This window comes from Narcine bancroftii, chromosome 3, assembly GCF_036971445.1.
Source record: "Narcine bancroftii isolate sNarBan1 chromosome 3, sNarBan1.hap1, whole genome shotgun sequence".
NCBI lineage: Eukaryota > Metazoa > Chordata > Chondrichthyes > Torpediniformes > Narcinidae > Narcine > Narcine bancroftii.
This window is the reverse complement of record NC_091471.1, coordinates 351,776,750-351,790,870: the sequence shown is the minus strand read 5'-3', so window position 1 is coordinate 351,790,870 and position 14,121 is coordinate 351,776,750. Positions and strand designations below refer to the sequence as shown.

Here is a 14,121-nt window from a genome sequence, read left to right as displayed (position 1 = left end):
CTCGTCCAGGATACCCTATAGGTTAATCTTCAGGTTGAGTTAGTGTTGAAGAAGGCAAATGCAATGTTGCCATTCATATTTAGAAGAATAGGATACAAAAGCAGGGATGTGATGGTGAAGCTTTATAAAGCCCTAGTGAAACCTCACTTGGAGCGTGGGATACAGTTTTGAGCTCCTTATTTAAGGAAGAATGTGCTGGTATTCTGTGAAAGGGTTACGGAGAGACTTACAAATTATTTCTGTAATAAAGGGACTAGCATATGAGGAACGTTTGTTGGCTTTTGGACTGTACCCTTTGGAGTTCAGAAGAATGAAGGGGACCTCATAGAATCATTTTGAATGTTGAAAGGCCTGATGATTCTTGTGCAGAAAATTCTCTGGAAAATGCTAAAAACATTCAAGATGTAGCACAACACTAGCTGACATGGAAAAAAACTCAAAATGCTGGAAATCTAAAATAAAAACAGAATCAGTGGAAACATTCAGCAGGTCAGGTAATATCTGCAGAAAATGAGTTGTTTAATATTTCTGATGAAGGTACTGGAAAAGAGAGAAAACAAGTTAATATTAAGTTGCAGAGAAGGCTGATGGAGGGGTGCAAAGGGAGAAACGGTGATAACACGAGGTCAGGTTTGTTGTGAGGTTGAGCTGCGGCTGAAGTCACCTGTTACAATATGAACAAAGAAATATAAAAGCTATGAAACAGGAACAGAGAGAGAGAAGACATGGAATAATACAGATCTTAAAGAAATGCTCAATAGGTAGGCTTGCAGGGGCAGGGTACACACAGGTGTGAGCAGGTGAAAAGTTCAAGTGAAACACTAGCAAGTTCAGTTTCAGCAAAGAAGTGCCAATTTGAGATTGGTTTCTCTTGTAGAAGAGGCCACATTGTGAGCTCTGAATGCAATGAATCACTGCTTCAAGCTATTTTGGTCCCTGGATGGTTGAAGGGAAAAAGAGTAAAAGGACAAGTGCTCCATTTCACACTCTACCTCTTTTTGGAAACCCAGGAGAATGGCTCCAAATGGCTCCAGCCATGTGAAGGGGACAAGAATCCTTCCAAGTCGCATGCTAGTTACAGGTCTTGAGTATAGACACAGTGCTCTCTTTCTGCAAATTTGTCTGTACTTGTAGTGAAAATATTTATTATCCCCAGACACATCCTCAGCAGCCAAAGCGCTTCTCGGCCTCTGAATTACTTCTGACATACAATTACTTCTCTTATGTGGACAGTCATGGTTATATATCTCACCTCAACAAGCTCCCGCAAACAACAGAGCAGCCAGCTAAACTGCTTCTCAATTGAGGAATTATGGTTGACAAAAGCACCAGCACTGTCTACGATTGCAATGACATCACTGGATCTTTTAACTGAGCAGGTTGTGATAGTACAGATTCTATCACCAATGTGTATATGTACAGATGGTAGTGTAGGATGACTGTGATTGGCTGAGAGTGTAGCCACACCTACTGGCAGGTTTAAAGGATTGCTCCTAGCCAGACCAGGTCATTCTGGACTGGTCGACCTACTTGTGATATGCTCCAGTCTTTTAGTTAATAAAAGCCTTGGTTTGGATCAACAAGTCTTTGGTTCTTTCGATGTGCATTACACAGGTAAATAGGTTCAGTCTAATATCTGCACCAAAGACTAGATCTCTGCCAAATTTCATTTATAAAGTGCCTTTAAGATTGTGAAATGTACTTAGTTGCAGTTGTGCAAAAGCTGATTTCAAAGTAGTAAGATTTAAATATCATCTTAAAGAAGAAGAAAGAGGCAAGGAGATTTAAGGTGAGAATTCCATCAGGCAGGAGCTTTCCAGTCTAGACACTAACACTGAAGTAGGAAAAACTGATGCCTAAGTCTGGGGTTGAAGTATCAGGAGCATTCAACTATTACACTGAATTGTCAGAAGACTGTGCTGACATTGGAGAGGGTTCAGAGGAGGTTCGCTAGGATGATTCCAGGAATCATTTATTTATTTGTTCACATGTCTACACTTTTTTTTTTGCAATACCAATAAGTGGTAATTCTGTCTGGCTTGCAGGAAAAATAATCTCAAGGTTGTATCTGAATGAAAGGGTTACCATATAAGAAGTGTTTGACATCTCTTGGCCTGTACTCATTGGAAATGAGGTCAATCGGTGGGGGGTGGGGGAGGGGGGGGGGGAGGTGAAATCTCATTGAAAAATTTTGAATGTTGAAAGGCATGGACAGTGTTGATGTAGAAAGGCTTTTTCCCATGGCAGGAGAGTCTACGACAAGAGGGCACAATGTTAGGATTGAAGAGCATCCACTTAGAACAGAGATGCAGAGGAATTTCTTTAGTCAGAAGGTGGCAATCTGTGGAATTTGTTGCCACAGGTGGATGTGGAGGCCAGATCATTGGGTGTACTTAAGGCAGAAATTGATAGGTTCTTGATTAGCTCGGGCATCAAAGGTGGGGAGGCCAGGTAATGGGGCTGAGTGGGAAAAGAATCAGCTCACGATTGAATGGCAGGGAATACTTGATGAGCTGAATGTCCTATTTATGCTCCTATGTATAATGCATTAATGATCTAAGAAGACTGAAGCTTGTCCCTGTAACTCGAGGCAATAAACGGATTCAACTTTGCATTATTGTGAGAATTGTTTGACACTATACGATATTAGGGTTTAATTTTGAATTCTTCATTGAGCTGAGTAACATTGTTATTATTACCCTGCCCACCACTGTGCCTTGTGCAGTGACATGATGCCACTTCCCCCAGTGTGGAACCTACATTGTTTATTTTGCTAAGTATTGAGGATTATATTAGCAGTCAATTTTGATGGAAAAAACAGATACAAAAGGGGCCAAACTAGATTATGTTGTCCTGATACTTCATTGAATTTCACCCAAGCACATTTCCCAATATCAAGGGACAACTGTGTTCTCCAGTTGACAGCAAGTGGTAAGGTGTCCTTCTTTGGCTTGGCTTCGCGGACGAAGATTTATGGAGGTGGTAAATGTCCACATCAGCTGCAGGCTCGTTTGTGGCTGACAAGTCCGATGCGGGACAGGCAGACACGGTTGCAGCGGTTGCAAGGGAAAATTGGTTGGTTGGGGTTGGGTGTTGGGTTTTTCCTCCTTTGTGTTTTGTCAGTGAGGTGTCCACATGACAGCAGTAACCACCAGATGGCAGCATGCAACCAAGGTTAAATCTGACCGACACTATTAGCTTGAAAACTTGATTTCTATGAATGATATATAGAGCATTTGATTTATATCCTTGACTGAAATAGTAAATAGAAGAACAAAGATGAAACAGTTTTATTTCTATGTCTCCTCCTCACTGATCATCCACACAGGCACACCCCAAGGATGTATGCTTAGCCCACCGCTCTACTTGTTATATACCCATGACTGTGTAGCCAGGCTTTGAATCATGAAACAACAGCAAACTTGTGCTCAACCTCAGCAAAATCAATGAGATCAATGTGGACTTCAGGAGGAAGTCAGGGGAACACAACCTAGTCCTCATCAAGGGCTCAGTAGTGGAGAGAGTCTAGACCTTCAAATTCATGGGTGTCAACATCTCCAAGGATTTGTCCTGGAGCCTCCACATCAATGCAATCACAAAGAAGGCTCGCCATGGCGATACTTTGTGAGGTGTCTGAAGAGATTTGGTATGTCACCGAAGACTCTTGTAAACTTCTACTGTGGACAGCATTCTGGCTGGTTGCATCACTACCTAGTATGGAGGCACTAACTCTCAAGACAAGAATAAACTCCAGAGGGCAACCTGGACATTTACCAAGGTGAGACCCTTTTGGGTGGAACTAGGCTAAGCCCTAGAAAAAATTATAGGTTAAGAATTCAGACCCAGAGCTGTTCCTATTGAGAAATATGATGGACATAAGACTTAAGATGAAGCTGTCCAAATTCCAAGTCCAATTTGTCATGATGTACATAGCGGTTACCTGGAAATCCGACTCCCACTTGGAATACAGAAATGCAAAGCTGTGTTCCCTAGAGAAAATTACCTATAATTTAAGGAAAACATATAACATCTTCCTAAAAATTTGGCAACCATATTTAAATTTCATAGGAGCACAGTTATAGTGTGGACCTTCCCCATCTATCCAACAAAAGGAGTAACAGCCTGGGTGCTGGCTGCTGGGCTGTGACAAATCCCTGATGTGTTCTCTACCTTTGTTGTGAGTGTGTAGAATGTTGTGTGTAACTGTGATCTGTTGAGTGTGACGAGGGGGAAAAATGGCTCAGACTCAACAGTGAATTTTGAATATAATGGATTGTAGCAGTGGCTACACTGCTCCCTCAATAACACACACAAGATGGGTTGAGCTCAGTGAGCAGACTAGTTTATTGCAGACTGTTGGGCTGCACTTGTACTCCCAGCCCAGACCTGGCTGAGAACCGCGCTGGAGGGCGCTGACGTCACCTGGGCGTCATGTGGTCCCCCAGCGTGGGTTTCTGAGCCCCATGCTAGAAGGAAGGGAAACACCCCCCCCCCATTTTGGCCGGCTGCCCCACCGCGTGGCTTACAAGTGGGGCCAGTTCACCTGCCTTGTGTTGAGCTGCCACATAGCCCCTCCCCAGAACCGGTGCCAATGTCCTTTTTCGTCGGGCGACCTTGCTTCTTGGGCTGGGCAACGACCATGGGCTCAGTAGGAACGAGGTGCGTTGGCTTCAGCCTGTCCATGGTAAACAGCTCCCGCCTGCTGCCAATGTCCAGCGTGAACATCAAGCCGGAACACTGTACAACCTTCTACAGCTCCTTGTACGGTCACTGCAGAGGTGCTGCAGTCAGGCCCCACCAAACGAAAATGTACTCCATGGAAAGCAGTTCGCCAGAAACATGGGATGAGCAGGTGCCAAGCCTGGGTGGCGGTGGGGTTTTGAACAAGTCCAAGCATGGCCTGAGGTGAGGAAGTAGTTCGTGCGACTGCTGCGTTGACGAACTCACCTGGTAGTGCCAGCAGCGCAGTGTAGACCAGCTCAGGTGATGGCGTCTGCAGATCTTCCTTGGGAGCACCAAAGGCAGTTCATCCTCCCAATTGGGGCGCCGACTTAAGTGGCAGTGCAGACGTTTGACCAGTCCATTGGCCTGTGGGTGGTAGGCCATGGGGCGGTGTGCTGGATCTCCAACCTGTTGGCGAGCTGTGCCCAGAGTGCAGATGTGAACTGGGCACCCCGATCGCTGGTGAGGTGACCCGGGACATCGAACTGAGTGACCCAACCATGCAACAGTGCTCGGGAGCAGGAGTCGGTGGAGGCGTCTGGCATCGGGATCACTTCGGGCCAGCAAGTGGTGCAATCCACCACCGTAAACAGGTAACGGTTGCCCCGGGAAATGGGTAAGGGCCCGACGATGTCCATGTGTATGTGACTGAACCGTTCCCGGACGTGCTTGAACGAGCACCCTGGTGTGCCTGTGCATCTTGGATGTCTCGCAATGGGTGCTAGTTCTGGCCCAGCCCGCGATCTGCTTCTGCAGCCCATGCCATACGAACCGTTCTGCCACCATCCAGACCGTGGACATGATGGACAGATGTGAAAGGTTGCGGATGTGACGGAAGACCTGCCTGCACCACTGCTGGGGAACCACTGGCCGAGGGGTGCCCAAGGAGATATCGCACAGGATGGTGCCTTCACCGCTCGGAGTTGGGAGGTCTCAGAACTGCAGGCCGTTAATGGCTGTCTTGAAGGCCCTCATCTCATCAGATTCCTGGTCCCAGGCGAACTGGTCAAAGTCGAGGCCTGGCGTCAGCACGCAGATGGCCGGTCGCGAGAGTGCATTGGCAACCACATTGTCCTTCCCCGCCTTGTGCTGAATGTCGGTGGTAAACTCCGATGCAAAGGATAGGTGACACTGCTGGCGGGATGACCAGGGATCCTTTGCCATTGCGAGCGCCTGGGTGAGCAGTTTGTGATTGGTGAAAATGGTAAAAGTCCTCCCCTCCAAAAAATAGTGGAAATGCCACACCGCCGGGTATATGCCCAGTAACTCGCGGTTGAAGGAACTATACTTGCGTTCTTGCAGGTGAAGCAGGCGGCTGAAGAATGCCAGCGGCTTCCATTGTCCATTCACCTGCTGCTCCAGGACGGCACCAACGGCTGTGGCAGAGGCATCCACAGAGAGTGCCATGTGCGGGTGGGCGAACATGGCAGCCTCTGCGAGGGCATCCTTGGTGGCCTTGAATGTGGTGCAGGCTTCTGGGTTCCAAGCGAGTGTCTTGTGTTTGGCTATGATGAAAGTGAACAGCAGCTACATGATGTGCGCAGCTCCCGGGATGAAGCGGTTGTAATTGTTGACCATACCCACAAACTCCTGCAGCCCCTTGAGGCTATCCAGGCGTGGGAACTCCTTGATAGTGGCGACATTTGCAGCGGCAGGCGTGGCTCCTTCGGTCGTGATGGTATGGCCCAGGAACTGCTTGGACTCTCTCCCGAACTGGCACTTGGCCGGGTTGATGGTAAGGCCGAAGTCAGCCAGCCGGGAGAAAAGGGCATGTAGGTGGGCCTTGTTTTGCGCCTGGTCCTTGCTGGTGACGAGGATGTTGTCCAAATAAATAAAGACGAAATCCAAGTCCCTGCCCACAGAGTCTATGAGGCACTGGAAGGTCTGAGTGGAGTTCTTGAGCCCGAACGGCATGTGTAGGAATTCGAACAAGCCAAAGGGGGTGATTATGGCTGTCTTGGGTATGATCTCAGTGTGCACCGATATCTGGTGATATCTGTGCACCAGGTCAACCTTGGAGAAGACCCTCGCACCGTGCAGGTTGGCCGTAAAGTCTTGGATGTGAGGGAAGGGGTAACCTTCAGGAATGGTTGACTTGTTGAGCCATCAATAGTCTCCGCAGGGACGCCAGCCACTGGAGGCTTTTGGGACCAGGTGGAGCGGCGAGGCCCACGGGCTGTCAGACCACCAAATGATCCCCAGCTCCAACAGGTGCGAAAACTCTTCCTTCGCTACCTGGAGCTTGTCAGGCAGGGGCCGGCGTGCCTTGGCATGAACTGGTGGACCTTGGGTGGGGATGTGGTGGAACACCCCGTGGCATGGTGAGGCAGTGGAGTTCTCCGCTGTGGCTTGAGGAGTGTTGGGTACTTGTCCAGAATCTGCTGGAACTCGTCTCTGGGTGTGCTGATCGTAGCAATCTGCGGTTGCTCCGAGTGGGAGACGAATGGCCTGGAAGGTACGGACGTCCACCAGGCACCTACCTCGAATGTCCACCAGAAGCCAGTGTACGAGGAGGAAGTCTGCACCCAGGATGGCACCCAGGGATGAGACAGTGAACCTCCACGCGAAATTCCGTTGGCTGATCTGGAAGTGGACTGTCTTGTTTCCGTACGTCTGGATTGCCGTTGCGTTGGCTGCACAGAGGGGAGGTCCACGAGGTTGGTTCCTGGACTTGACGGCTGTGGTCGGGATGACGCTGATCTGGGATCCAGTGTCAACGAGGAACCGCTGGCCGCTGACTGAATTCCCCAGGTAGAGGAGGCTGTGTCCTTGGCAAGCCGCCGCAGCCATTAACAGCGGCTGGCCTGGTTGTTTCCCTGGAACGAGCAGGGCTGACGACACTTCCAAGCCTTGGCTCCCCAGCGCTGGTGGTAGAAGCAGAGGCCTGAAGCGGATGCTGCGGCCTTGGTTATGCTCTTGGGAACCGCTGCAGGGGCCGGGTGCTCTACCACAGCGCTTGGGGCGGGCTTGGCCTGGTCGTGCCCATGCCTCGTGACCTGCTGGACCACTGAGCCTTCCAAGAATCGTGCGAGCCATAGCTCTTGGGCCTTCTGGGCAACCTTCCTCAGGGCGGTGAAGCTCTTCTGGACCAGCACTGCCTGGAAGTCCCCGGGCATACGGTCAAGGAAGATGTGCTCGAAGAATGGGCAGTTGGTGTGCTCACCCATGAGCGTGAGCATCTCGTCCATCAGCTCCATTGGAGACCTGTCCCCCAGGGCGTCAAGGTGCAGCATCCAAGCGGCATGCTGGTGTCTGGATAGTCCGAGGGATCCGGTAAGCACCTGCTTGATGGTCTCATATTTGTCCTCGGCGGGTGGGTGCTGAAGAAGGTGCAGTACGCGTCTGGCGGTGGCCTGGTTCAGGACAGCGACCACATGATTAAATTTGGTCATGTCGGACGAAATCTGGTGGAGGTGAAACTGGGCCTCCGCATGGCCAAACCAGGTCTTCGGCTCCTGAACCCAGAATTCAGGCAGTTTTACGGCTATAGCGCTGATCCCAGGCTCGCTCATGATGTGTTCAAAGATGTTTGAACCAGTCGGGGTCACCAATTGTAGAGGCGACTACTCTGCTCCTGCAATAACACACACAACCAGACGGGTTGAGCTCAGTGAGCAGACTAGTTTATTGCAGGCTGCTGGGCTGCACTTATACTCCCAGCCCAGACCTGGCTGAGAACCGTGCTGGAGAGCGCTGACGTCACCCGGGTGTCACGTGGTTCCCCCAACCCGAGTTTCTGAGCCTCGTGATGGAAGGAAGGGAATCCCCCGACTGCGCCATTTTGGTCGGCTGCCCCGCCACGTGGCTTACAAGCGGTGTCAATTCGCCTGTCTTGTGGTGAGCTGCCACAGGATAACAGTAATTTGTGATTGATTACTGAAAACTGAGTTTGAAAATTTATAAATAAAACTTTTTAAAAAAAACCCCAGAGGGTTGTTAACTCGGCCTGTGCATCACAGGCACCTGACTTCACTCCATCGAGGATGTCTACATGAGGCTGTGTCTTAAAAAACCCACCTCTATCCTCAAAGACCCTACCACCTTGGCCTTGTCCTCTTCAGTCTGCTACCATCGGGGAAAAGATACAGGAGCCTAAAGACAAGCACTTAACGGCACAAGGTCAGCTTCTTCCCTGGTTCCATCAGATTCCTGAATAATCAATGAACTGCCTTACTTTCATTCATTATTATTGTTATTATTTTTAATTTTTTTGTAATATCATAAGATGGTTTATAATATAAATGTTTGCACTATATGATGGTGCCGAAAAACACCAAATTTCATGACTTGTTCATCCTGATTCTGATCTTACAGTTGTTAACACACAGCAAGTCACAATTTGTCCTGTTGCTATAAAGATGTGGCAAGGCTTCATATGGAGAATACAGTAGAATTTCTATCATCCAGCACCTACAGGGATCGCCAGTGACAGAAATGAGAATTTAGCGATTGACTGAGACACACTGTTACAATGTCTAATACACCTACATTAAAAAGACACAGTTAAAAAGACACAGTTAAAAAGACACAGTTAAAAAGACACAGTTAAAAAGACACAGTTAAAAAGACACAGTTAAAAAGACAGTTAAAAAGACACAGTTAAAAAGACACAGTTAAAAAGACACAGTTAAAAAGACACAGTTAAAAAGACACAGTTAAAAAGACACAGTTAAAAAGACACAGTTAAAAAGACACAGTTAAAAAGACACAGTTAAAAAGACACAGTTAAAAAGACACAGTTAAAAAGACACAGTTAAAAAGACACAGTTAAAAAGACACAGTTAAAAATCACAGTTAAAAAGACACAGTTAAAAAGACACAGTTAAAAAGACACAGTTAAAAAGACACAGTTAAAAAGACACAGTTAAAAAGACACAGTTAAAAAGACACAGTTAAAAAGACACAGTTAAAAAGACACAGTTAAAAAGACACAGTTAAAAAGACACAGTTAAAAAGACACAGTTAAAAAGACACAGTTAAAAAGACACAGTTAAAAAGACACAGTTAAAAAGACACAGTTAAAAAGACACAGTTAAAAAGACAGTGCAAATTGTGAAGTAATTTGAAAATAAATCAACATTGTAGTATTTAATTATGTAAAGTTCACTTTAATCAGGTAATTCCCATAACTTACTGGTGCTATAACACTGTTGTGCTCATCGCTATGCCAACTCTGCCACCATCATAATTTACTCCAAGTTTACAGATAAAGCCTTACTAATATACCTAATATGAATAAAGATAAAATTCTTACCAGGCATGGATAGGGAGACACTTGGAAGAGTTGCCCAATATTCTTGATATATTTTTTGAACGACGACTTCCTTTCAAAGGCTTAATATCTCTTATTTGCGACAAATTGGTGATTTAAGACAAGCCCCGTTAATTAGAATCAAAAGCGCCTGGGAACAGGATTTGAACCTTTCACTGTCCATGAGGTTTGGAATTCTATTTTTAAACTGATTAACACTACATCCCTTTGTGCACAGCATTGTTTACTGCAAGTTAAAATGGTTTGTAGAGCTCATATGTCTAAACTAAAATTGTCTCTTTTTATTCAGACATAAATCCCTGGTGTGTTAAATGCTTCCTTAATTTGTATGTTTTGGACCTACCCTAGATTAGAAAAATTTTGGAAGGAAGTTTTTCAAAATGATTGGCAATTGTAACCTAGCCCTTTAATTGCTCTTTTTGGAACATTCCGAGAAGATGAAGTTACTAATTTCAATTCAATGCCACATTTTATTTTTTATTTTACTGATGGACAGACATGCAATTTTGATTAAATGGAAAGATAATACCCCACCTATACATGCACAATGGCTAAGAGATATTATGTCTTGTTTAAAATTTCTAAAAAATAGATGTGGTTAATAACTCAAATATTAAATTTCAAATAATATGGGGTTCATTCTTGGACTACTGCCATAATCTTAAGATTTAATGTTAAACTTGAATCTTGGCATTGTGTTGTCCCTTTCTAAGACTGTGCCACCTGGATTTATTAATGTTAATCTTCAACCTCGCTAAGGGGAAGGGGTTTTGAAATTCATTTTTTTCTTTTGTGTTTCTTTTATGTTATGTACTATTTTAGCATATTGAGTGCTTTGGAACTTGTACTTATGATCATTATTGTACCTTCTTTGCTCTGATTTTGTAGCACACTTCATAATTTGTATTGTTCAATTTTTTTATTGTAAGAATCATTAAAAAATTTTGAAATGAGCACTGGCTCTCCACACTGGTTGGCACCATTTTATTCAAACAACTTTTTTGAGACTTTAGTCAAACAGCTGCTGTGGGCAGGGCATGACCAGGGCGCTCCGCTGGCTGAATATTTGCTCCCATCTTCACAAAGGGGTTACTCGTTGTTCAGAGAAAGTTTTCTCTTATAATTCTAAACTTTTATTTATCTTTTTATTCTTATCAATATAAACTTATTTATTTATTTCCTCAATTATTTTTCCCCGCCCCTGTTGGTTGGATTTCTGGTTGATTGAATTCTGTATAATGGGGATTTTGCTGTCTGTTTGCGTGTTTTTTTTTAATGTATAGTATGTTACAGGTTATATTAGAATAGATATGGATAAATATGTTTTTAAAATAGAAGATTGTGAAGGTTTAGTGTAGGTCACTACACAAACAGAGTCTTCTTTTTTCTTTTCTTTGGCTTGGCTTCGCGGACGAAGATTTATGGAGGGGGTAAAAAGTCCACGTCAGCTGCTGGCTCGTTTGTGGCTGACAAGTCTGATGCGGGACAGGCAGACACGGTTGCAGCGGTTGCAGGGGAAAATTGGTTGGTTGGGGTTGGGTGTTGGGTTTTTCCTCCTTTGCCTTTTGTCAGTGAGGTGGGCTCTGCGGTCTTCTTCAAAGGAGGTTGCTGCCCGCCAAACTGTGAGGCGCCAAGATGCACGGTTTGAGGCGTTATCAGCCCACTGGCGGTGGTCAATGTGGCAGGCACCAAGAGATTTTTTTAGGCAGTCCTTGTACCTTTTCTTTGGTGCACCTCTGTCACGGTGGCCAGTGGAGAGCTCGCCATATAACACGATCTTGGGAAGGTGATGGTCCTCCATTCTGGAGACGTGACCCATCCAGCGCAGCTGGATCTTCAGCAGCGTGGACTCGATGCTGTCGACCTCTGCCATCTCGAGTACTTCGACGTTAGGGATGAAAGCGCTCCAATGGATGTTGAGGATGGATCGGAGACAACGCTGGTGGAAGCGTTCTAGGAGCCGTAGGTGGTGCCGGTAGAGGACCCATGATTCGGAGCCGAACAGGAGTGTGGGTATGACAACGGCTCTGTATACGCTTATCTTTGTGAGGTTTTTCAGTTGGTTGTTTTTCCAGACTCTTTTGTGTAGTCTTCCAAAGGCGCTATTTGCCTTGGCGAGTCTGTTGTCTATCTCATTGTCAATCCTTGCATCTGATGAAATGGTGCAGCCGAGATAGGTAAACTGGTTGACCGTTTTGAGTTTTGTGTGCCCGATGGAGATGTGGGGGGGCTGGTAGTCATGGTGGGGAGCTGGCTGATGGAGGACCTCAGTTTTCTTCAGGCTGACTTCCAGGCCAAACATTTTGGCAGTTTCCGCAAAGCAGGACGTCAAACAGAGTAACACTTCACAAAATACATCTCATTTAAAATGTAAGAGCTTTGCTGAAGCTAGACGTTGAGGCTCCAGTTGGCTTTGCAGAAGCAATGAAGAATGCTGTATGGGCAATAAAGTCCAGGCTCTAAGATTGGGTTTGGAGTCTTGGAGAGGATTTTTACAAGCAGAGAGAGGAAAAAAGAAAAAGGATTCTTCTCTGTGTGAGTGAGAGAGAGAAAGGTCAATTCTACAGTAGCAGTTGATGCTGCAAAATGGCAGGTTTGTTGAAAGACCCAATTTTGAAGATAGGTTGTGAGTTTGAGTTCAGCCTGTTCAAAACCCCTGTAGTCCTTACAAAAGGAATTGGTTGGCTAGAGTGTTTCTCCTGAAATAAGGGAAACAAGAGGAACTCCGTGGTGACCTGGAAGAAGAGGTTATCATTTGGAAAACCCATGATGGGGCAAGTTTCTTTGGCAAGACACTGAAGTGACTGATTGGAGGAAATCAGTTTGTGTATGTCCAATGAGCTCTTTGAAACCAACAAGAACTTACCTGAGTGGTAACCATTTAACTTTAAGCACCAGAGCCTGGTGAAAATTCATTAATGTTAAATACTCACAGTATAAGAATTGCCTGATACCAGTGAACTTGGAGGAGTGAGAGATAAGATTAGACTGTGAAACAAAGGACTTCCCTGAACAGATACATATTACATACTTTAATAGTAATAAGTTAAAAGTTTAATCCTGTTTTTATGCTTAAAGAAAATTAAAAGGAACTATTGTTTGAGTAACCATTGTCTTGGTAAATTTCTATTGCTGCTGGGCACGTAAAATGTGTGTGTGCGTGTGTGATACGAGGTCAGGTCACTCGTCTGAGTGTTACTGGTACCGTGTAACCCAGTACTCTCTGTCACATGGTTGGGTGGTCGGCATCTAAACTGGCTCCCCCAGCAGACTTGCCTGGAGTGGTGGGAGGGTAGACATCCCGCAGGATGTAAAATAAGACCTGTCAAAGGGCCGAAGAGCCCTCTCGTAGGGTCAATGGCCATCTTGCAAACTTGTGCTGTGAAGCGCAGAAAGGGCATCCCTTTCATTGAAGTTTGGTCTGGCCATTCACTGCAACAGAACTTCCCCCAGCCATCTTTGACCTCACCATGCCACAGGACCTGGGAAGTGAAGAGGGTGGGTCTGGACCTGTGCAAGCCCGATTCACCTAAATTCATTCACACACATGCTGTTCCTTCCTGAGGAGTAGGGTATTCTCATATCTAACCCTACAAACTGACTGAAAGGAACCATCATCATCCTATGGAATGAATAGCCAGAGAGAGAGAGAGAGAGAGATATCAACCAAAGGTAGAAAATGTTGTTACTCTCTTCAAGAAAGGGAGTGAAGATAACCTTGAAAATTATACACCAGTGAGTCTTATTTCAGTGATAGGCAAGCTGATGGAGAAGATCCTGAGAGATGGGATTTACAAGCACTTATGGAGGTATAATCTTATTTGAGATGAAATTAAAACACAAAAGTCCACAGACAGTGTGGTTGAAGTAAAGACACAATGCTGGAGAAACTCAGCAGGTCAAACAGTGTACTTTGTAGAGCAAACCCTTTAAAAAGTAAAGTTTATGAAACATGAGGTTGGTATTAGTTGTTCTGTGATTAAGTGAAAGAACTGTAATCTTTCAGAGCTGAGAAATTACTTTAGTGCAAATATCAAGCACTGCATTATTGTTGATATTTGGAGAGTTTTACATTCCAACCATGCTTTTTTATGCTGAACAAAAATCCCATTTAAAAATCAGGATTT

At 45.5% G+C, this 14,121-nt stretch overlaps 1 protein-coding gene across 4 annotated transcripts in view; it reads left to right on the top strand.

Moving 5' to 3' along the window:
• Positions 1-14,121, top strand: part of LOC138759418 (protein kinase C alpha type) — a 286,911-nt gene that overhangs the window by 217,104 nt on the left and 55,686 nt on the right. The gene's annotated exons all lie outside the window — the stretch shown is intronic.